This window comes from Seriola dumerili, unplaced genomic scaffold (assembly GCF_002260705.1).
Source record: "Seriola dumerili isolate Sdu_G_001 unplaced genomic scaffold, Sdu_1.0 BDQW01000110.1, whole genome shotgun sequence".
NCBI lineage: Eukaryota > Metazoa > Chordata > Actinopteri > Carangiformes > Carangidae > Seriola > Seriola dumerili.
In genome coordinates this window covers 1397158-1419091 of record NW_019174365.1, presented here as the reverse complement: position 1 = coordinate 1419091, position 21934 = coordinate 1397158, and the positions used below count along the sequence as shown (strand labels likewise).

Here is a 21934-nt window from a genome sequence, read left to right as displayed (position 1 = left end):
TGAAGCACCCAATTATTGCCAGGGACTGTCAGTGGGCTTGTACTGTAACATACATACGCTGGGAAGTTCAAATGAATCAAATGTAGTGAAACAGAACAAAGACGGCCTCTTTTCCTGTGACCCCTTTCATATGTTTGCAATTATGAGAATCACTAAGACGCAGAAATAAAATCTATACTGTGATATGCCTCGTTTCTTTTCTGTACTGCACTAACGAGAGATGAAGCCGAATTACAAAACAAGATGCGTTTGTCTTTGAAGTACAGATCAGGATTACAACATCCAAGGGTGGCCTCTGATCACTGGATGCCTTCATCTAATGTGAGTTGTTCCTTTACAAAGTCCCTGCTGAGAAAATAAAACACTGTGCCATCATTACAAGAGCTTCAGGATGAAATAGTAACCATTTACTCATCAAATGTGACATAAATTTCTCACCCAGGCAAACGTACAGTCAATAAAACATCAGACCCTGATAGGTCATATCAAATAAAACTTTTTCAGAATATTTTCAAGTCTCCATAAATCCATCTTCGTGCAACTTTTAAAAAAATGCACTGTTGTGGCCAGTGGTTACAAAATAGACAAGATTTGACAACCCCGCAGGCTTGCCTCCTTGCATGTATCCCCTATCTTCAAGGTTATTGCCGAGCCATTTGTTGCGCTTTAGATAATTGACTCTTAGATGAGGGATAACCATGATTTATGGACAAAGAGAATACATATTCCTCCATATCTCAGTGGTGATTTATGGTGTGATAGAGCTCAAGTGATGGCCATTTTATCTGATTGTACGTCATGCAAAGTAGTCGATCAAGTCCGCGCAATCAGTCACACCTCGTCCCGGCTGAGATGACAAGGATGAGAGGCAGGGGCTTCTCTCTCTGGATTTCTTCGGTGTACGTAAAGCTCTTTAAGGCAAGTTATTATATGCAGAGCTGGGTAAACCATGGCGACCTAAATCACAGCTGCGCCAAACACACGCTCACCAGGTGGAGGGATTTATGATCTGTATGACGGATAAACCTGAGGCCTTGGAGTGGCATTCGTCATATGCAGGAATGGCCTGCTCCGAGGTTCCATATTTAAAACATATTTGACCTTTTCACTTGCTTATTTTATTTTCTGCTCTCTAATGTTAGTTTATTGGCAGTTTCAAATCTCCAGATTGATTTTATGTGTGGGTCTCTTTATCATTAGTCATCATGCAGAAGGGCTATTTCCCGGTGCTTACATCATTTCTTTTAGAGTGGCCAATTCAGTCCCCTGCTGCAGTGAGCTTTATATCGAGCCCTCTCCCTCTGGGAAGCTCCATATTTAATTTGACCATATGTAACAACTGACAAGGAGAAAACCTTAACTCCCTCTTGACCTTTCGGATGCAGATTCTTGCTCATATACCGTATGCGAGCCTGCGAGCGTGCGTGTTGGGGCATGTGTGCGACTGTGGCTCCATCAATTATTAATTCTCCATATCTAATTCAGGATCCTGTCCTCTCATATTCAGGGGAGTGCTCTCCTCGTGTTGGGAAAGAAATGAAACTGTAGGTACAATGGATGTCAGTGTCCTTGTTGAAATAATTTGGTCCAGATACCTACTGTCCTCTTTGATTTAGCAGTGGATATTTGGCAACCAATTTAAAATACCTGCCTTTAATCTAACCACCACTGTTTCAATGCAATAACGCTGCCTGTAGCTGTACCTCTCTCCAATTATTTGTCAAATTAACCTTTTTCCTGCCCCTGGTTTTCACCGCCTCTGTCCATGCCCTTATCACATTGTTTCTGACTTTTTTTTTTTTTTTTTCCCCCTCTACCATTGTCTGGTTGATATGTGTACTTCCCAGATGCAGAACTCCACAATTCCATTTCCCTAAATCAGATGTATCCATAATGGATATTCCTGCTCAAAACCATATTCTCACTGCAATCTCACCGCTAATTTTCGTGCCGAAGCCGCTGCCCTCTTCACTGATGAAACTCATTGGAATAAATCTTTTTAGGTTACTTTTAAAAAGCTGACACATCCGCTCTACATAGGGTGACTACAGTATGTGGGGAGTGATTAAAAGATTCACAGTGGGGGGGCGGATCCCATTACCATTGGTGGATGTATAAATGAAGAGCAATGTGATGAAAGTGGAGCCATTGATTTAATTGATTTCGTGCAATTAGGAAATAGATTTCTACATGTCCAGGTCGGGTTGGGTTCAGACCATGTTGTTGCACAGCTCCCTCGGCTCTTCACACCTCGTCCCGGCTGAGACGGCAAGGATGAGAGGCAGGGGTTTCTCTCTCTGGATTTCTTCGGTGTACGTAAAGCTCTTTAAGGCGCAGCGCCCTCGGCTCTTGTCAGGTTACCCTGCTTCCATGTGTTGCAAGTCAGACCTGTAACACAAGGCAGAGACACAGAAAGTGAGAGAGATGTGTTGCATTAGCCTGGCAAGCAAACAGTCAATAAAGAATGAAGTAAAAAAAAAAAAAAAAAACCTACTAAAGGGGAACATCTAAAGTTCCCCAATGATTCTGGAAATTCTTCTTCTTTGTGGGAATATTTGTCCTCATACGACCCCTGGATGTTACCTCTGCAAACATTGTTCTGGATTTCATCAGTTTGACCTGTAAAGTTAAGACGGGAAAAGAAGTTCTGAGTTGCCATATTGGGAAAAGGCAGAGATGAGTTGATATTGACTAACAGGTACAGCAGATGGTTTATTATTATGAGACACCGCAGTGCCATGTGCTGGTAGTTGGCTGCAGTTTGTGTTATCGCCACAAATCACATACAGAAAAGAGGAATGGCTTATTGGCTATTATAAGCCATTTGTGTTCTGTGCTGGTGGACTGCCACGGATTATTCTGTGCAGAGCTAAGATATACATTATGATATTGTATGGGATATTATATTATAAGATGTCAGATTGTTTATTTTAAGAAATGTGTGTCCAAAAGTCAAAAATAAACTGCGCCTGAAACTCCACCAGTGGTTGGAGTCTGCTGCTGAATTCTTACTTCTAACTGTATTTTTGTATCTCAAAGTGAAATAGCCAAATACCACAAGAGAGGGGCAGGAACACAATAGCTCACCGAGGCAACACAGCTTAGTAAATGCACATAAAAAAGGTTTACTAACTCAGAAATGAACATTTGAAAACTCACCACAGAGCAAAGCAGAAGGTGCTGCTAGGTTAAAATCAGAATGTCAAATGATGTTTTTTGCGCCATTAGAGACCGTGCACCTGATGTATTTGGCGTGTGTGTTTGAGGATGTCTGATAATTGACAACCGGTAACTTATAAAGCTCATTTTTAACAGTTAACAATAACTGTTTGAGTAGAAATTGCCTCAGATATCTCTCTTTGTAGTCTAGAGAATTGCTCATAAAGACCCATATGCTATTACATTTATGGGGAGATTTAAAAAAAAAAAAAAAAAAAAAAAAAAAAAATACAATTGTACTATGATGATATGACATTGAAGGAGATGGAGCTTTCTGCCAAAAAGTCATGTGATATAATTCTAATACATGTTAAATGTAAGGTTACATACAGCAGCTGGTTAAATTTTGCTTTGCCCAAACACTGTAAACGGGTTAAACAGCAAGCATGCCTCTGTCCAAAGATAACAAAATCTGCCAACCAGCACTTTTAAAGCTCACTAATTAACACTGGGAGTCATACTACTAGGAGCAGTAAAATGGCAGTAAAAGTGTCGCTGGTACACTTTGGCTGAACAAACGAGATACAGTGTGTTAATTAGTGAGTTTGAGAGGCACTGTTAGGAGGTTTGTGTCACCTTTTGAAAGAACCAGGCTATTTGTTTCACCGTGTTTTTCCAGTCTTTCTGTTAAGCTAAGCTGACCAGCTACTGGAGTGTATTGATCAGCTAAGCATTTCGCAAAATGTCAAACTATTCCTTTAAAGAAGCAGGTACAGGTCAGGCTCTTGCTTTAATGCTCAGACCTGTAAACTCTACAAACTGTGGAACACGGATATTTTATTCATTGTACTTCAAAGATCATGTTTTCCAAGCATGGTTTTAAAAAAAATTCTCCCTAGAGTTGAGCTGTGTTTTTTTTTTTTTTTTTCCTGGAGCTTCTCAAAGGCTCCGATCACTTTCAGCATTTCCTTTTACATCATCTTTGTGTACTCGTTTACTGTATTTCTCTTCTTACACAGCGAAATGAGTCATTTCAGCATTTTCTCCTCTGCAATTAAAAGCGATCTACAAAATCCATGAACTTTTAGTACGATTAAACGATTGCTGATGTTTACAAAGCACTGAGGATGCCAGATGTACAAGGAGGTGCATCTTTGTCATGCTATTGCATCCTGGCAAGAATCATTTGTCATATTTTCATTAAATACAAAGCTTATTCAGTGATTGTGTTGTTTGTTCATATTGTAGTGAGTGTTCTAAACCTACCCTCTAAACAAGAAGTCTGTTGTTTGCTGTGCTGCTTGGAGAAGGCTGTATTCTTTTTTCTTTTTTTTTCTTTTTAAAGCCACAGGGACTAAAGGAGGCTTGAGTCAGAGACACTGAAGCCACCACCATGTAAACCAGCCATTAACTTCACATTTAACCATGAAATGAAAGCTCAACGGGAGGTAACAGTTCATTGCAGGTCAGGATGCCCAGGCCCTCCCTCTCCCCCCTCCTTCTCTCTCGCTTTCCCTCCCTGGCTCCTCATCGAGAGGCTTCATATAAATGTTTTACTCTCCAAAGTAAATACTGCAGTGAGGAACGTCACAACTAGACACTATCCGCAAAAGCTTTTTACGTGGACGATGCATACACCCTGTGAATATTGTATATATTGACACACACACAAGCAAAAACATGAGCAGTATACTGTGTATATATCAAGACATACAAGCTCAGACATGAGGATGTGCACTCGCACAGCATGCTCTTCTTTCTTGCTCACTCTGATTGACAATATTCCAGTCCAAACCCCGGTAGATATCATTTGCTGGTTCATGCGCCCACACTGTCAAGTTCCAGTGTTTGCCTGAATCAAGAAAGGAGGTGGTAGTCAACAACAAAAAAAAACAACAACAACAACAACAAGCAACAACTCTGTATACTCTGGGCAGCAGTCTATCTGCCAACTCAGGCCTTGGCAACACACCTCTGCTCGAAGATGGAAGCGCCAACCCTGTGGTGCTCCCGCGCTCCCCGTGTGTTGTGTTGTGTTGTGTGACAGCACGCCCACTGTACTGTGAGGTTGGGCCTGTGTTTCCACTTGAGTGTCTCCTGTTTGACTAATATAGTGACAACAGGTCAAAATGTCACTGTGAAGAAGTTTTAAAAGGCAACAAAGAAAAATCCCAGAATCCAGTTTGGCTTACTGGCCAGATCTCTGAAGACACGTGGCAAACAAACAGACACAGGCTTTCATTGTTGTAAGGTTATGGGATGACCGAAGTTGTTACAATTCATCCTGATGGGAACATGAATATGTGTACCAAACGTGTTGGCAATCGAACGAGAAGTTTTCAAGATACATAAATGTTAACCTCATGGTGGCGCTAGAGGAAAAGTCAGTGGATCACCAAAGTCAATAGGATCCTCTTCGAAACAAACGCACCCAGTGATTATAACTGGTAAAAAAAAAAAAAAACATGATAAATAAAGCAGTTTGAAATTAAAAGTCAGCGTTTCGCCAACGCTCCGCGGTGGACACGGGACGTCAGCGAAGGGTTGGGAGCCGAGACTGCTAAACTGTGTTTCAATTGTTCCTCTGATGACTTATGATCCAGACGTTCAACTCAAATTTGAATGCTTCTGCCAGGCAAACGCAGTGCAACGCATACATATAGAGGATATGACGCCATTGACAGGCCATATGAAACGGACTGTTACCATGATTAAAATCACAAATTTCTCTAGGCTTGAATAGTACTGGAAACATTTGGGATAATGTAAGCAGATTAGCAGGTCTAGTCATTTTTAGATATTTCAATGTGGAGAAGTTTAAAGTATTATTTTGTTTTGTGAATATGATTTACTGATGACATACTGTAGGTCTCAAATCAGCACTTTACTACACCACACACAGGCACAAGGTAGCTCCTTCAGTAACGCATGTAATAGTCTCAATTTGAGTGGAATCCGAGCATGACACACTCAACTCGGGCCTAGCAGCCATGCCTTAGGGCTCCCAAACAAAACCAATCCTTGTACATTTGACACGTTATGCTGTTTGTCTTTCACTTGGCCTTCCACGAAGCATTATGAGGGTGACAGTATCCAGCTCTTCATGCTCTCCTGGGGCTAGTGCTGACTCGCAAGATATTTGGCTACAAAAAAAGACTTTACAGCAGAACTTACCACTTAGCGTTAAGTGCATTCAGCTTGAATTGATTCTATTATAACATCAGTATTCAATCTTACATCTATCATTGTTTCTCCTTGTAGGAATTCTTCCATTAAAATCACTAAATCACTAAGGTGCTGCACAAAAAGTGAGTGATGTTATCAAAGCACTAGAATATCTACACCATCACAGCTGGCTGGACCATGTGGTCTATGGGAGTCAGTCTGCTTGTTAGTGTTGTTTGGCAGAATCTGAAAGCTTAATGGCTGGTGGTGAATGTCCTCGCTTGGCACAGCTTGGTTAAGTGCTTGTGTTTAATTTTTTATAATGCATCAAGTAGTTTGGGTAGTTTGTTCAAACAATTATTTTGCCTCATTGATGATAAAAAATAAATAAATAAAAGTGATGTGCGGTCTTGGTGTACTCGTGGGTAGGAACACAGTTGTGGGCATGGCTCAGTGATGTCTGTGAATAACATCAAGTATGTGACATGTGAACAAGATTAGTACATGACTTTACCTGTCTTTTACATATTACACCTGATGCATGGCAAAACATGTAATGTTGGCTAACAATAGCAAGCCATTAGATGTTAAATTATAGCATTTATATCATATTACCATACATGCTTTTGCCTGGACTGAGTGACTTTTTCCTCACAGTGGTAAATGTAGTTACAAGTACGGCCGCTCTAACCAATGAAGAATAGAAAATGATATTTGAGGGCCACTTTTCAGCGAACCTCTCATTGAATCTGTCTGTTCTTTTGTTGTGACTGGAGATTTTGCTTTCTTATAAATAATAAGTCTGCCAGTGTTTATTTTATCAGCATGTAAGATAAGAGCATAGAGGTGAGCCAGTTGGTCAGGAAATCTGATATCTCGTCGGGATATTGTGTCTTTTTTGGATGCAAGTCTGAATGCAATACGAGCCCTACACATGCACACAAGATTCGAGAGTCAATTGCTAAACAGAAACCTTTCAAATGTAATAGGCTCATATCAGGGCTTTGTATCAGTCATAAACGCGCCATAGAAACACTGAGTATTGGCTGCAGTCTGTGTTTTTTTGACATTTTTGGCAACTCAGCTCTGGTTAACCCAGTCCACCGCACCGCAGTAAGTCCAACTGAGTAGTATTTAGGCATCTACAAAAGTCAGCCAACATCAATATAAAAAATAAATGAATCCTTACTCTGCAAGCATTTGTCCAAAATTTCTGCAAGTGTGTGCATATGCACGTATCACTGTTTAATTTTTAAAAGGTGTTGAACTTTTCCAACTGATTTAAGATAACAATGTAGATTCATTGATTCTACGTTAATGTGCTGGATTTATTCAAAGGTTTTGTTCTGTTTTTTGACATTTTCCACTAACTTGCTCAATAAACTTTCTCCTGTAGCTAGAGCCTAGGAAGAGGAGGAAGAGAAAAATAATTTAAATAGGCCACTACAGTGGACATGGGAATGCAGGCACTGACAATGAGAGAGCTTCAGCAGAAGCTCAGTCTGGGTTTAAGGCCAGCAGCGACAAATGGTGATCACTAGACATCTTTGGTTGAGGTTGAGAGAGAGAGAGAGAAAGAGAGAGAGAGAGACAGACAGACACACACTATACAGATTATTCTTTTAATTGAGTTGTTTTATTTGTATGATACTTCCCAGATTCCGTCTTGACCTAATAAAATCTCCTATCGACTGGCAGCTTAGTCAATAACTCAAATATAATATGAAGAGAGACCTCCGTTTGAATGGATGTTACACAAATGAGTTTTCTGATTGCAAAACATGTTTGTGATCTACATAACCCAACAGGTTTTTCCTTCACAAGCATGCAGTTTTCTTAATAAACAACACAATCTAATTACAACAGAATAAACAGTGTAGCAGTTACAACAGCTGTCTCAGTGATAACTACAATAACTTCAAGTGCTTCACTCTGTTGCAGCAACAAACAAGTGTTTCTTTTTTAGTGCAAGGCCATTACCCAAAGTTATTAGATAATAAAAAGTTAGACTTACTAATCAGTACTCAGGTCCCATTTAATTGCACCAATTCGCCTTCATATCAGTAATGCTAGTGTGTTTATATAACTCTGTTCAGTTTTGTTTCAATTGTGTGTGCATTTTGACCTTTCCTACTCATTTTATTTATTGATTTATAAGCATTTTTTTTTTCTCGATTTGGAGCCACATCCTGCACTGTAGAGCTGCTCCACACTGCCAGAGGCACTGCAGCTGAGGGACTTAACTGCTAGATCTCAGGGCAAGTGCTTTTCAGATTTCACAGTTTACTGTGTTTTTGCTGACATTGAAATCACAGAAAATGTTGCACTTTATCGAACTTTATTCTTCCAATATCTAGCTGCCAGACAGCCGGAGCTATTCAAGTAATTTTGAACAGACAGAGAAGTAAAGTTATAAATCGTGTGCTTCGTTTGCGTGCTGTTCAGCGGCACAGACATTGCAAGAAAGTCAAAAGAAATTAGAAAAAAAACATGGTGAATTTTTCTTCAGGTTAGATCGACTACAAAATGAACCATCCCATCTCCTCCAGACATAGTGAAATATTTAATCTGTGATGTATAATTGATCCCTCTCTCCTTTAAATACATATATTTTGCCTTGCAAAATCCCATAGCTGCACTGCACTTCTTTTTTCCTTTTCTTTTTTTTTTTTTGTAAATCATCCATGCCCCAGTTCTGAGATCAATCTGGTTTGAATGTTTGGCATCCTTGGACTCTATACAATGTAGGTGACACACACTTTTTAACACATTTCCAGTCAGCTGACAGGAATTTGATGCCCCACGGCAAAAGCTTTTATCTTGTCAAATCAGTACTCTACATGTGCCAATAATGCTTATTTAGAGAAAAGAATAATGTGTAATTTTATAAAAGAGAGAAAGACATTTACTATAATACCTCACTCCAGACCACCTGGGGCTAGGTATTCTGTCAGGGCAAAAACTAAACCTACACAGATTCACCGGTTTGTTTCATGAATGTAATTACTTTTCTTCCAGACTCATATTGTCTTTAACACTTTCAGAAAAACCCAGTTCCTCAAGCAAAACCACCTTTCCATCATTCTTCATTGTTTCCTGACATCTCCTCATTCTTCTTGTCAACAGAGTGCAACTGGAAGCCTATCCTGAAGCTCTCAGCGCAGGCACGGCTTACTCAGTTTGATGAGAGTTGTTTTTCATACTATGCTACCCAGTAAACAAAATCAAACATTTATGAGAGTTTTATGCAAGGCATCAGGAAGACCTCCGTGTGTGGCTGGATCGGGGATATAATTTGCCTCTCTTTACCCTATCCGACCTCCTCCTTGCAAGTGAAGTCAACAGGTCAGCATGGCTGACAACATACCACCCTTCATTAATACCTGGAGTTCAGTACATTTTTGGTTTGGAATCAAAGGTAATAAAAAAGAAAGAGGCCCTCTCTTGTGTTTCTTTCCTTTTATTGTCTATCCCTGCAGCTACTGCCACATCGATCTTCTTTGTTCATCATCTCATTTCTCCATTTATCTTTCCTCCGAGGCCATTATGGCCACCGCTCAGAAGGTAGCTATTTTCCAACACCAAACATGTTAGAAACAAAACAGTAATGTTCCAGCAAAATTATCTGTCAAACAGTCATAAACCACATAATTTAGGCACTTAACTCCAAAACTGATATCAGCAACCTCAGTCAAAGTGGCTGAGGAGACTTTGTTTTTTTTGGCACAGCCCCTCTGAGTCCAACCAGCTCCAGCTCCAACCCCCCCCCCCCCCAAACCCCCGCTGGCCCAAAGTTGATACAGAGCCATCAATTCCATTAAGCACTGGCCTGATACACAAAACTAAAGCTCCCCTTTAGAACAGGTCTCTGAACCTGATAAGAGTTGGCCAGGAAATAGACTGAGTTGTAATTCATGATATGTCACTGTCTCAAAGTTTCCCTGCCCACCTTCTCCCCACAGATAACTCCAGACAGTTCTACTTTGTGACTTAATTACAGACAGTGGTAAGTCTGAGATAAAGTCATCTTTTACAGGGAGATTTAGTTTGCTCTACACTCAAAGCGCAAAAATGGGAGGTCTGAGCAAATATGAAATGTCCCTATTGATTTCTTCAAATTACACAAAATACACAAGTATATCCTGTTATTTTCTTTATGATTTCTTACTTTCTCTTCCACACACTTGATAAAGGATGAGGCTTATTTTGTCTCACAGTGCCACACTGGGTCAAGTCCGCTTTGTGAAGAGAAGCATATCTAGTTCCTTGCAAAGAGCCTTTTTGCCAACTTGCAGTTGCCCACCTGTGAGTACATTGGTGTGTAATCATGTATGACCTTGTAGTGTATGAGTTCAAAAGATGTTTTCTGCATTGGAGCAACTGTGGAACACCTTACAATGCCAGCAGGTGGGCCAGTTCAATTTTTCATGTTACATGTATTAAGATTCAGAATATTTCTCAGAAACCTTTTGCTCACAAGCAAGCTCACAAAAATTGACATGGGTAATGATGCCTCGTGTAGGACTTCTCCCTCTGAATGTAAATATGACTAGGTGTCCGCACAGGCTAGTGGCTCTGAGTACAGCAGCACTTTGAGCTAATGTCCGCACGCTAACATGGTCACACTTACAATGTTAGCATGCTGATGTTCAGCAGGTATGTTTACCATGATCACCATGTATTTACCATGTCATACTTTAGCATGTAAGGATGTTAACACTAGCTATATAGCACTTAACACAAATATACACAAAAGTACAACTGAGGCTGATGGGAATGTTGTTAGTTTTGAAGTTATTTAGTCACAAACCACATTAGTGGATACATTTACATACATTTACATTTTTTACATATATAACATTTTATCCTGATGGTGGTGCTAGAGGAAAAGGTTCATTAAAGTTATCACAGTTTATCCTTGCGGGGGACATGAATGTCTGCACCAATTTCATGGCAATTTCTGTACATGAGTTCCTGGTTGGACTCAAAAACGCTTCCATGCCACAGCATCATGCTTAACCAAGCACCTATGGCCACTTTTGCTAACTAAACAAAAACAATTAAAGTAAAACCCAGAACAAATTGTTGCAAATTTCCCCCAATATGTGACTAATACAGGACAATCTTTCCTTATCAACAGTAAATCCAGTGGCTGCCTTCAAAAATAAAACTTGTTTATTCACTAATCCTCATTTTATTAAGGTAGATAAAGGAATCAAATCAACCAGGATAGACTTCAGGCTGGACTTCTGCTAAATTAAGAAAAGTTACCCTACTAGACTACTACTGGTAGAGAGAATATAAATCAAAAATGTCCCCAAATTATTCTTACTAAAATCACAGTGCTTCCTACTTTAAATTTGAACAAGCAACCTTTGACTATAAAACACTTTGCAAAATCTAAGATTTCCAGTTCCTTTATCCTCTGAAAGGTGTCTAGGCAGTCACACAGCAGAAATGAATGACCGGGGATCACTGGGAATAACATTTGATTTCAAGTACATATCAACTAAAATGATTTCCACTGGTTTCTTGAGCACATTTATCCAAAAGAACAATGACTGGTGATAAGGATCAGAAAGAGCAACTCAATAACAAGAAAATAATAGTCCACGATCCAGGAGGTTGATGACATTGAAAAAAGTGCACAAGATTGCAACAGGCTGACTAACATTTCCATTCCACAAATAAAAAAAAACACTTTCCTTTCTTTTTTTTCCTTTTTCTTATGGGAGGGCTGAAGTCCAAAGAAAAATGATTACCGTTTGCATGAACACTCAGGGAGTTGAAAATTTTAGAAAGGAATTGCTGTGTTTGTGTGATGTTTTGTTTCAAGGTTTGCTGTCAGTCTCTAGATGCATTCAGAAAGAGAGAGGGGAAAAGAAGTTGGAGCTGGATGTGGAACACAGTGTTCCCAGCACAGACTACAGAAGCGTATTTGATATTCAAGTTGTTGTGTACAGATTGGTCTGTTGGACAGACAAAATGTGCTACTGCAGAATTTGAATGTAGAATGATGTCAGGCTTTTAAAACCTAACCAACAATATAGAGCGATCACTTTATTTTTTACTCTGAAATGCATAAGTAATGATCCCAGGTTTTGTTAAATGGTGCTTCCTAATTTTTTGCAACAAGGTATTTATGCTTGTATTTACCAGAAAGGTTCACTAAAAGCTCAGATCTGCTTCTCATGTTTTGGCAAGTAACACAATTAAAATACAAAAAGCAAACACTGTCACAAGTGCCTGCTTCCAGTGGCTCATTATATCAGTAATTATGTCAGTAAATAGATTCATACTTGGATGAAAATGGACAGCAAATAAACAGTGTCCAAGTTCTCCAAATGTTGTCCCTCAACAGCATCATCTTGCATTTTGAGTTTTAGGTCAGACATACTTTCCCAGCCCCTTTTTGCAGATGGTGATTAAATCTTTAATTGTCAAGGGGAGGTGGGACTGCGGAGCAGAGAGAGGAAAAACTGGCAAACAGATTTTTAATTATGGCCCACTAAATTAAGATACCCAGATTCAGTCCCATATCTCCGGCTGATCTATTCCTCCTCTCTCTCCCCACTCCGATGCCCCATGGCTCTGATTGTATTACTCATTCAGAGAGATCATCAGTCATTTCCAGTCAGTGTACAACATGGCCGCATATCATAACAGCCCAGGAATGAGAGAGGGAGAGACAGGGGGTGAGGAAAATTGGAAATGGCCAAGGAAGAGCAAAAAAAAAAAATTGGGACTCCTTCACTGTTGCATGCTTCAAAATCTCTTAGTTGAACGAGGAGAGTCTTCCAAGAGCAGCAAAATAATTACCACTGTGTTTTTCAGATGTAAAGTACACATTTGTTAAGATAACTCTAATTAATGTTAAGCAAACACGTAGGGCCATGGCTAATTTACGTTATCACTTATTATGCCAAAGAAAAGGAGTCTAATACTCTGCATACCGCACTTCACTTGTTCAACAGTCCATGGCCACAAATTAAGACTTCTGAGGTTTAAAATGTGACACAAGGCAGAGTTCCAATGTGGATATTGTTTTTAAGAAAACGTGAGCATCCTTTGTGCCTCCCTCAGTCCCACAGGCTGGATATAATTACTGAACATCACACTGCTCTCAACATGTCTGAAATGTCCTGCCTGAGCAGACATAAGGATTTTTCTCCCCCCCCCCCTTACATCCATCTGTGTGTACAGTATATGTGTGTGTGAGCCAGGTCTGGAGACACACATAGAGTATCATGTAATATAATGCAAGCATCCGTCAGGCATATAGTACATACATCCATTTGTTGCATCTTTGTTCGTTTGCTTTGGCTGCATGAAGCCACCTCTGTGCAAAACAGTCATCACATCGCTCGCTCACATAATAAGTCTTCGGGACATCAAAACAAGCATAGCAGCAGGGGAAGTGACAGTGAGTGTATGTGTGTGAGAGTGGCTATGTGTGTGGAGACTGAGGATTATGGGGTCTGCTTTGCCAGATGCTTAATTATGGGGCTTTAAAAAAAAAAAAAAAAAGACTTGTTGTCAGTACCTACTCGTTCTGGATCAGGTGACTCGGGGACACAACTGAGATGTTATTTGCCATTAAAATGTTGTTGTTATTTGGCAAGTAAACCACCATACACTTGCTAGTACAGCATCGATGGAGAGTTAATTATAGACAGGCTTAGTTTTCATTCAGTTACTGCTCTTTCATCTGACACACGACACTTTTCCTTGAGTGCAGCTCATGCTCATTGCTGACATGTAACTCCATCATAATTTCTTCATTTCTGTGGGGATATGTTTAACTTTTGGAACAGTGATCACACAAGTGCTGTATATCAAACTGAAATATAACTTCACCGGCACTGCTTAACTCCTGTAACTCCAAACACACTTACGTTTCCTAGAGAACAAAGCTGCTCTCCTCGCATTTATTTAACAAGGACAGCCTCATGAGCTCTGATACTGTAGCAACAGGCACAACTTCTAGTTTTTAATTAAAGTCTTACCGGGTACGTTTACATTGTCTTACTTTCCAATATGGATTTTACTTTATTTTCTTACATTAGGTGAATGAAGGTTTTATTATTTGCAGTAGTAGGACTGTATTTGTGAAACCATCATGACATTTTTCATGAGAGTAAGCTGGATGGCGTCCTATTGCTAATTCTATTATATTATACTTATTCTATTAAATATTATTACGCTTTATTTTATTAAGATTACACCAATTCCATGTAGAGGCTTTCATGCCCCTGCACGGGTGAACACTCTATCAATGTTTAGCCAGTACTCAATGTCCTACACTATTTTTTCAGCATAAGGACAGAGTTACAATGAATGAAGAATCTCCAAAAGTCTTACTTTTCATGACTGGACAATGAAGAGCCTAACCAAATCCAACATTCTGTATTCATCAGCCAGAGAAGCAGCTGAATACGAGGGGAGTGAAATGTTGTTTTAAACAGGCAGAGTGAGGACAGCCTGCCACAGAGTTTGGGTCATCAGTGTGGTCATTAAGCAGACTGTAATGGGCCATGAGAGAGGCTGTTCTGCTCGGGCACCGGGCTGGTCGACCTGTGGATCACACGGCCATTATCAGCCGACGGATCGCACCATTATGCCCTTGATGGAGGGGAACTCTGGATGTAGCTGGAAGAGACCGAAAAATGGTCGCACTGTGCCGCAAACCTGCAGACAAGCAGGTGTGGAAGTGCATATGCAGAGGCAAACACGTAGACATCCTCATAATGAAGTTGTGTGTGTATATTCATATTCATGAGTCTACATTTAGTAAAAATTTATCAGGATCACACACCTGAGGGAAATTTTTACATTCCTTTTTTTTTTTTTACAGAAATGGTGGCACCTGGCTACAGTCTCCTCTCCAGTTGTACTGTTTCGTACTGCACCTGTGTGCATGAATTCAATTCCTTTTTTCATCTAATTTATGGATTTCATACAAGGACACAAAAGGTCATGAACATGTGCATGCAGCAGGGAAAGTTAAACGTGAGGGATCACAGAGGAGTACGAAACAAAGATGGCAGAATCGCATTCACCACTACAAACCCTAATCACAGTAAATGTCACCCCAGCCACTCACTCCTGCCACTCCTTCCTATTTCATTTCATTTCCTGCCACAGACTTGTCTGTCCGGATGACTTCCTGACAAAATGAAATGTGTTTCTTTTGTCTACATGCCTAATAAGGCAGCTTTCATACGAAGCCTTGGAATAAAAAAAGAAAATAAAGAAAGACATTCAGTGTTACAAGATTGCTTTGGGAAAAGAAATAAACCAGCAACCCTTATCTGTGGCAGTGTAGTATTCCAGCTGCTGCTCATTATTTCTTTACCCTATCCAGCCTGTTAGGGTTCCGCTGAAATGTCCTAAGACAGAGCATATATAGGTTTTCATGTTTTATATAAATCAAATGAATACGGAGCACTTTCTTCAGTGATATCCATGCAGTGATGTTTTTTTAGACATAGCTTGAAAAAAAAAAAAAAAAAAAAAACTCCATCCAAAAAATTCAACAAAACCGCCCGCATCCCTTGAAGTTATTTTGCATCTATTGGTCCAAGTTTTTGATGGCAAAGCATGTAGCTAGCAGACATCGCAACACTCATTAATCTTAGAGTGACTCTCCTGGTGGGAGTTGGGGAATTGTAGACGTTATGTCTCTCTCTACATCCACTGAGTGCTCAGTCCCACTGCCAGCAGTGGTCCGAAGAAGTGAAGAGGAGGAGGCCGGTCTCGATGGAGAGGGATGTGGGCAGCTCAAGCGCACAGCAGCTCGAGGACAACACTCACACAGCATGGCAGTTGGCCAGACAAACTGTGCTGAGAGTCAAACTCGCACCAGTCACTGATGGAGTTCACTGATTTTTGAAGCCTGTGTGAGAGACTCCACATTTGGTGGGGAGATTGTGTGTGCAAGAAGGGGGGGGCATCCCTTTTCAAAATTCAGAGTATCAAAAGATGGATGATTTCACAGTTAGGGATTATTTCTTCTCATTTTATCCTACTCTCCCTCATGCAATCTGCTTCATCTGTTTTCCTCTTTGTCTCTTATTAGGCTTTCATAAAGTGCACACAAAATGTTTTATTTGCCCGCCAACCAATCAGAGCAGGAGGTCTGGACATGCCAGTAATTGGCATGTCCATTTGGCCAACTCTTATGTTGGTTGCCAACAGAAATGAAGTTAGTATGGTAAAATTGTCAACGCCACAAGAAACATTTCCGACTTCAAACACAGCAGACAGCATGAAAATCAAATAAATATGTGGGGACCACAAACCCATCCAATGAGCAGACATCTTTGAAATGTAGTTATGAGTTCTAATTGTTCATGGAAAATATTTCCCATAACATATTTCAAGGTATAACCGATATTCCAAGCTTCCCACTGATCTGAATATGTATTTCTATATATCAAATTTTATATATAATGGACTCAACATTTAACTTATTTTCACAAGCCTACACTGTGCTTCTTAAAATTGAAATAATTTAAAACGAAATACAATAAACTGTCCACAGTAACGTTAGATAGGAGAGCAAATTCATCATGCATGGTTTTTTAGTATTCAGTCACAGTGATTGATTTGTATGTCAGCAGCCGAGACATTCAGAGGTGAAACAGTCTTTTTCCAGTGCAGTCCCACCATGCCCTTGTATCCTGACCTTTTAGTCAAATCCATCAATTACCTCCCTGTTTTTAAACTCATTTATACTGACTGCTGAAAAAAAAAAAAAAAAAACTAGAAAGGACATACTGTGTCTCAGCACATGCACATATAAACACACATTTCTGCATGCAGGTACTGTGTATGCATGCATACCGACATGCATTCTTGACAAAAATTGATTAATGATCAGGCTTGATGGGTTCACCCTGCTATAGGCCGCTGTTAGAGCCACACATTTACGTGGACTACTTGCGAGGATGCAATGTCTGCAAAAACGCCCGTGCTGTACTCAAAATGTTCTGCTTACTCTAGCGTTTAACACGGTACAGTAACTTGAAATCTGATTTAATATTATTTGACATCAGTGAGCAACAAGTTGCATTTAAAGCGATCATCTGCAAGACCAAATTCTGGACTTACGCATGTCATACTCTTCAAATTTTAATGCACTCACTAAAATAATACATTACTCAGAGACCATCTGAAATATGCCTGGGTTAGCAAACATTCAATATGAGCAGAAATTTCTCTCTGTTAAAGTAAATGCCTAAATACTGAGACCAAAACAACTGAGCAACTGAATAGATCTCTACAGTAAATTAAAAAGGAATAGTTAGACATTTCGGGAAATCGCTTTTCAAATTCATTCTCACAAAGCTATACAACTAGCAAGTTATAAGTTTAGCTTAGGCTGGAAACTGGGGTAAACACCTGGCCTGGTTGTGCCCAAAGTGACTCTGGGAAGTCACTGCAATTGGCCAAGAAAGAGGAAACATGTAAAACTTGTTCATTAATGAACTTTAGATGTGCTGATATTTTAACCTTTTGACAGAGCTAAGCTAGCTGTTTTCCCCTGCTTCCAGGCTTTATGCTGGCTAAGCTAACAGGCTGCTGGATGTAGCTTCATGATTAGTGTACATAAAGCAGAGTGGTGTCAACAACTGACAACTTTTTCTAATGCCTGTAAATTATTTTCAAAAAGAAAAGAACACTGCTGATATACAATGCTTTGTTTTAATTCTGTCTCTACCATTACTGATGCCTGTAGTACAAGAACCACTCGTAACAAAGGACCCTCTTAGACAACGGACATCTGGCACAAAATCATTTGACCAGATGTCCTATGTGATAGTACAGCAGCATCTTTGTCCTTTACTCTCCAGAATGCAAAGATGGCTCCCAAAGCATAGAATGAAGGAAATCAGACTGCATATCCATCAAATGCCTTGTAGGCATATATAATGTGAATCAACAGACTATAGGCAAATGCTGAGATGTTAAGTATGGTACAATCGATCGTGTCAGTCATATATGAAGCAGCATGGACTCAATAATACAATGAACCCAATTCAGTATCTCTCACAGCTCCCCTTATTAAATAGCTTCCTTTTTGAATAACATCAACATTCAGGTGTATCACAGACTCTCTAATAGAGAGTAAACTATTTTCTCAGAGAGGACATCTAAAAGGACATTTAGCCATGGAATTAACATCCCTGTTGATGCATCACTGTGACCCTTGGCAGTGAGTGTGATTGTGTACAACGTGTTAAGCTATTGCTTATGTAAACACAAACATGACAATCAATAGCTAAATGACCACTTATTGTAAATGGAAATACAGATATAGGAAAACCCACTGCAGTTTGCCATGACATACCCACAGTCCATCAGTGAACCTTCGGAAAGTCTCATTGAGAAAGCCATTAACTGAGCTATGATGCTTGTCACCCTGCATTTGATCAATGCTTGGATTTTAAAGCCTCTTTTAAAATGTCACATCTACTTAATATCACATTATTCGCCAAATAGAGTCCAGGCCTTGAAGGTTTTTCATGCCTTCTAAAGCGATGGACATTCTCTCTCTCGTGAAAATCTGCAGGCAAATGTCACCTGAATGGTATTTTGTAAATTGAATATCAAGGACTTTATGTCATTTTAAATGCCCATTTCAAATACTGTATGAATGGAGGTAAATATGTGCTTTTTTCTTGAGGTTTTTTCAGTCAGTTAAATTACATTATAGCCAAGATGATGTAAATTACAATTTGCAAATTGTGTGTGTAACATTTAAGGAAAAAAAACATTCAGTCTTTCAGCTAAAAATGCATGGGATATTCTAAACAACAAACAAATTGACACAGTGCACAGCATTATGAAAAAAAGCACACAAACATGGCACTGAGCCCGTCTTTGCCGCTGTTATTTTATCCTGCTCCAAGTAAATGAAACTAGTGCTGGGTTTAACACTAGAGGGCTCACATGCATTGCCATACAGTGGAGCTCCTCTTTGTTTAAGCATTGGGGAGGTTGTTAGAAATCTCTCGCTATCACACAGATGACTGTCCAATGTATTATTGATTATGCTTTACTGTGCCGAAACATCCCTTTTACAGCCACGGACAAAAACACTACTCAGTAGATGGAATGTAACATCTGAATTCATAAGTGAGACTGCATCATGTCCCATGACAGCAGAGTGCAAATTGAGGACAGGGCGTGGGGGTGGGGTGGAGGGCTTTGTGTGCAGCGGTGTTTCCTGATGTCCAAGTCCTGTAAAGTTTGTGTTTTCATGTGCACGCTCTATCACACTGCCGAGTCAATCCTACACAGTAGCAGTGCATGTGTAAGCCTTAGCAAACTGAGCAGCTGGTCTCCCCTGTGGGAGTCATTAGCAGTGAAGCTCATCCTTTTGTCACACACTCCAGTGTCTGTCCCTCACCTCTCAGCCCGACCTCTGGGCCCATCATGCTCCCGCTGCACACCTGGCTTTGCTCCTTCCTTCTTCTCTCCGACTTCAAGGCTCCTCTGGCTGGCTGCTCCCATAGAAACTGAGCTAGATAAATAGAAAGAAAGGGAGAGAGGGTGAATGAGCAAGATAGAGACTGGCTGGAAGAAAGAAGGAACACAGATAGAGAAGGGGCGGAGGGAGAGAATGAGGTCTGTCAGCTCTCCACAACCTATTATCCTGGAGTCCTGGAGGACACTGCTAGCCCCCTGTACATACCTCTCCTTGTACAGTTAGAGACAAAAAAGAGAACTCACTCTCACTTTCTTCCTCTGCACCAGTTCACGTTATTTCCTTAAATCCCTCGCCTCCCTCTTCCATCCATCCAACCAGCCATCCAGCCTGACTGTCTGCCTTTTTCTCGCTGCCTCTCCGCAGTCATGCCACAGGGAGAGTCAGTTATATGAAAGCCTTCTCTTCTTCCCTAATCTCAGCATGGCAGAGAGGATGGAGCTGGCTTTGCTTCAGATACACAGACCCCCACTTGCTTGCCTCTGCCCAGAAAAATCTCTGCTCATAGTTACCACTGACAGTATGCCAACACACACTCCACACCAGCCCAACAAGCCCCAACGCTTGTCTCCTTTATGGCTCAGCTCTGACCCTACTCAACCTTGCATGTACTTACTAAGGTGTAAATTCAAATTGTTTGTCTGGCCTCTCTTCAGCATTTGTGAAATAGATATTTGAAAATGCATTAAGAGGTGGACTGAAGGGAAGATAGGGGGTGAGCAGGTGGCTGGGTTTAGGGATGAGAGCTGTTCCAGGAATTCTATAGTTCTTCAATGGAGATGCCCCCTGCTTCATTTATTTCAGACAGAAAATGAAGTGCAATTGATCCCAGGGGTGGGTAGTTTGAGAGAAAAAAAATACATCTTTTCCTGTCAGGTAGCTGACTTAAAAATGCTGAACTGAGGAAAATTAACTTGATTTCTAGGCTTGCCTGTCTGTCATATTCCGTATCTATTGCACTCACTTTGGATGGTTGAGGAATCTTCCCAGAGGACCGAGACCATCCCTCACTGGATCCGAACAGAGACAGAGTAGATTGAGAGTGAACTCCCTTTATGGATTTTCGCTCCAAATAAAGTGGCTCATTCCCGCCAAATGGCCGTGACCCCGACACAATTAACCTGGCAATTTGTCACTTTCAAGGGCATCCACTGGGAGTTTGGGAAAATTGGCCAACTTGTCCTCATCCCTCACTCCCCGATCAGTAACGGAAGAGAGAAGCAATGATAGACATGATTAACCATAACCTATGCATTATCTCTGTCTTTTTTCATCCCTTCTTCTAGCTCCTTCAACCAATTCTTCATCTCTCCTTCTAAATTGTCTCCTCAGTTTGCTTAGATATGTTTACTCGTCACTTGAGTGATGTCAGAGGCCCACAGCCACAGCTTTTACTTAAGGATCACTGTTTACTCTCCTTTACTAGCCTGTTAATCACTACTGCGACTACTGCATGTGGAAGCAAAGTGATGTGGGCCCTCCCAACTGGATGAATGAAAATAACATTGATTTCCTATGGAGGCTCCGTGCCAGACCCAGTGCACAGGCTCACAGGGTAGATCAGGTGTTAATGAATATCAATGTTAATCTAATGAAGGAGCCAAAAAAAAGAGGAAAAGAAAGGCAAGCTTGGAGCAGACTGTGGAGAAAGATGAGCTTTCAAAAGTTACTTGAGGAGATTAAATATTTAAACGCACAGTATGTAACTTCTGTCGCCAGGAGTCTCTCAATCAAAACAATAAGAAAAGACAGTGTTGGGTGACGTCATGGAATGGCGTGGCGTCGTGAGAATTGTTGTATTCACCACAATTACCGTCAGCTTCTCCCAGTTTGGATTCCTTCAGGAAATTAAAACAGACCCGGTGATTATAACCGTTAACAAAAAACACTAAATAAAGCAGGTTCACGTTTAAAGTCAGTGTTTCACGGACGCTTGATTCAGGGAAGAGTTGGGAGCTCAGACTGCTGCTAGCCTTTGTTTTGATTGTTTTCTCTGATAACTTATGAACCAGACGTCAATGGGATTTTTACCGGCAGCCGAATGATCCACTGGGTGTCCTCCTCTCCATAACAAACAGACCAGGGGATTAAAACTGGTACAAAACCCCCATAAAGCTG

At 40.5% G+C, this 21934-nt stretch overlaps 1 long non-coding RNA gene across 1 annotated transcript; it reads right to left on the bottom strand.

The window, feature by feature from the left end:
- Positions 1 to 2134: 2134 nt before the first annotated feature.
- LOC111223372 lies at positions 2135 to 20211 on the bottom strand. Its single transcript, XR_002665172.1, has 4 exons — positions 20062 to 20211; positions 19739 to 19852; positions 2495 to 2619; positions 2135 to 2388 (listed from the first exon to the last, which is right to left on the bottom strand). It is a non-coding gene; the product is annotated as an uncharacterized LOC111223372 (long non-coding RNA).
- Positions 20212 to 21934: the final 1723 nt, after the last annotated feature.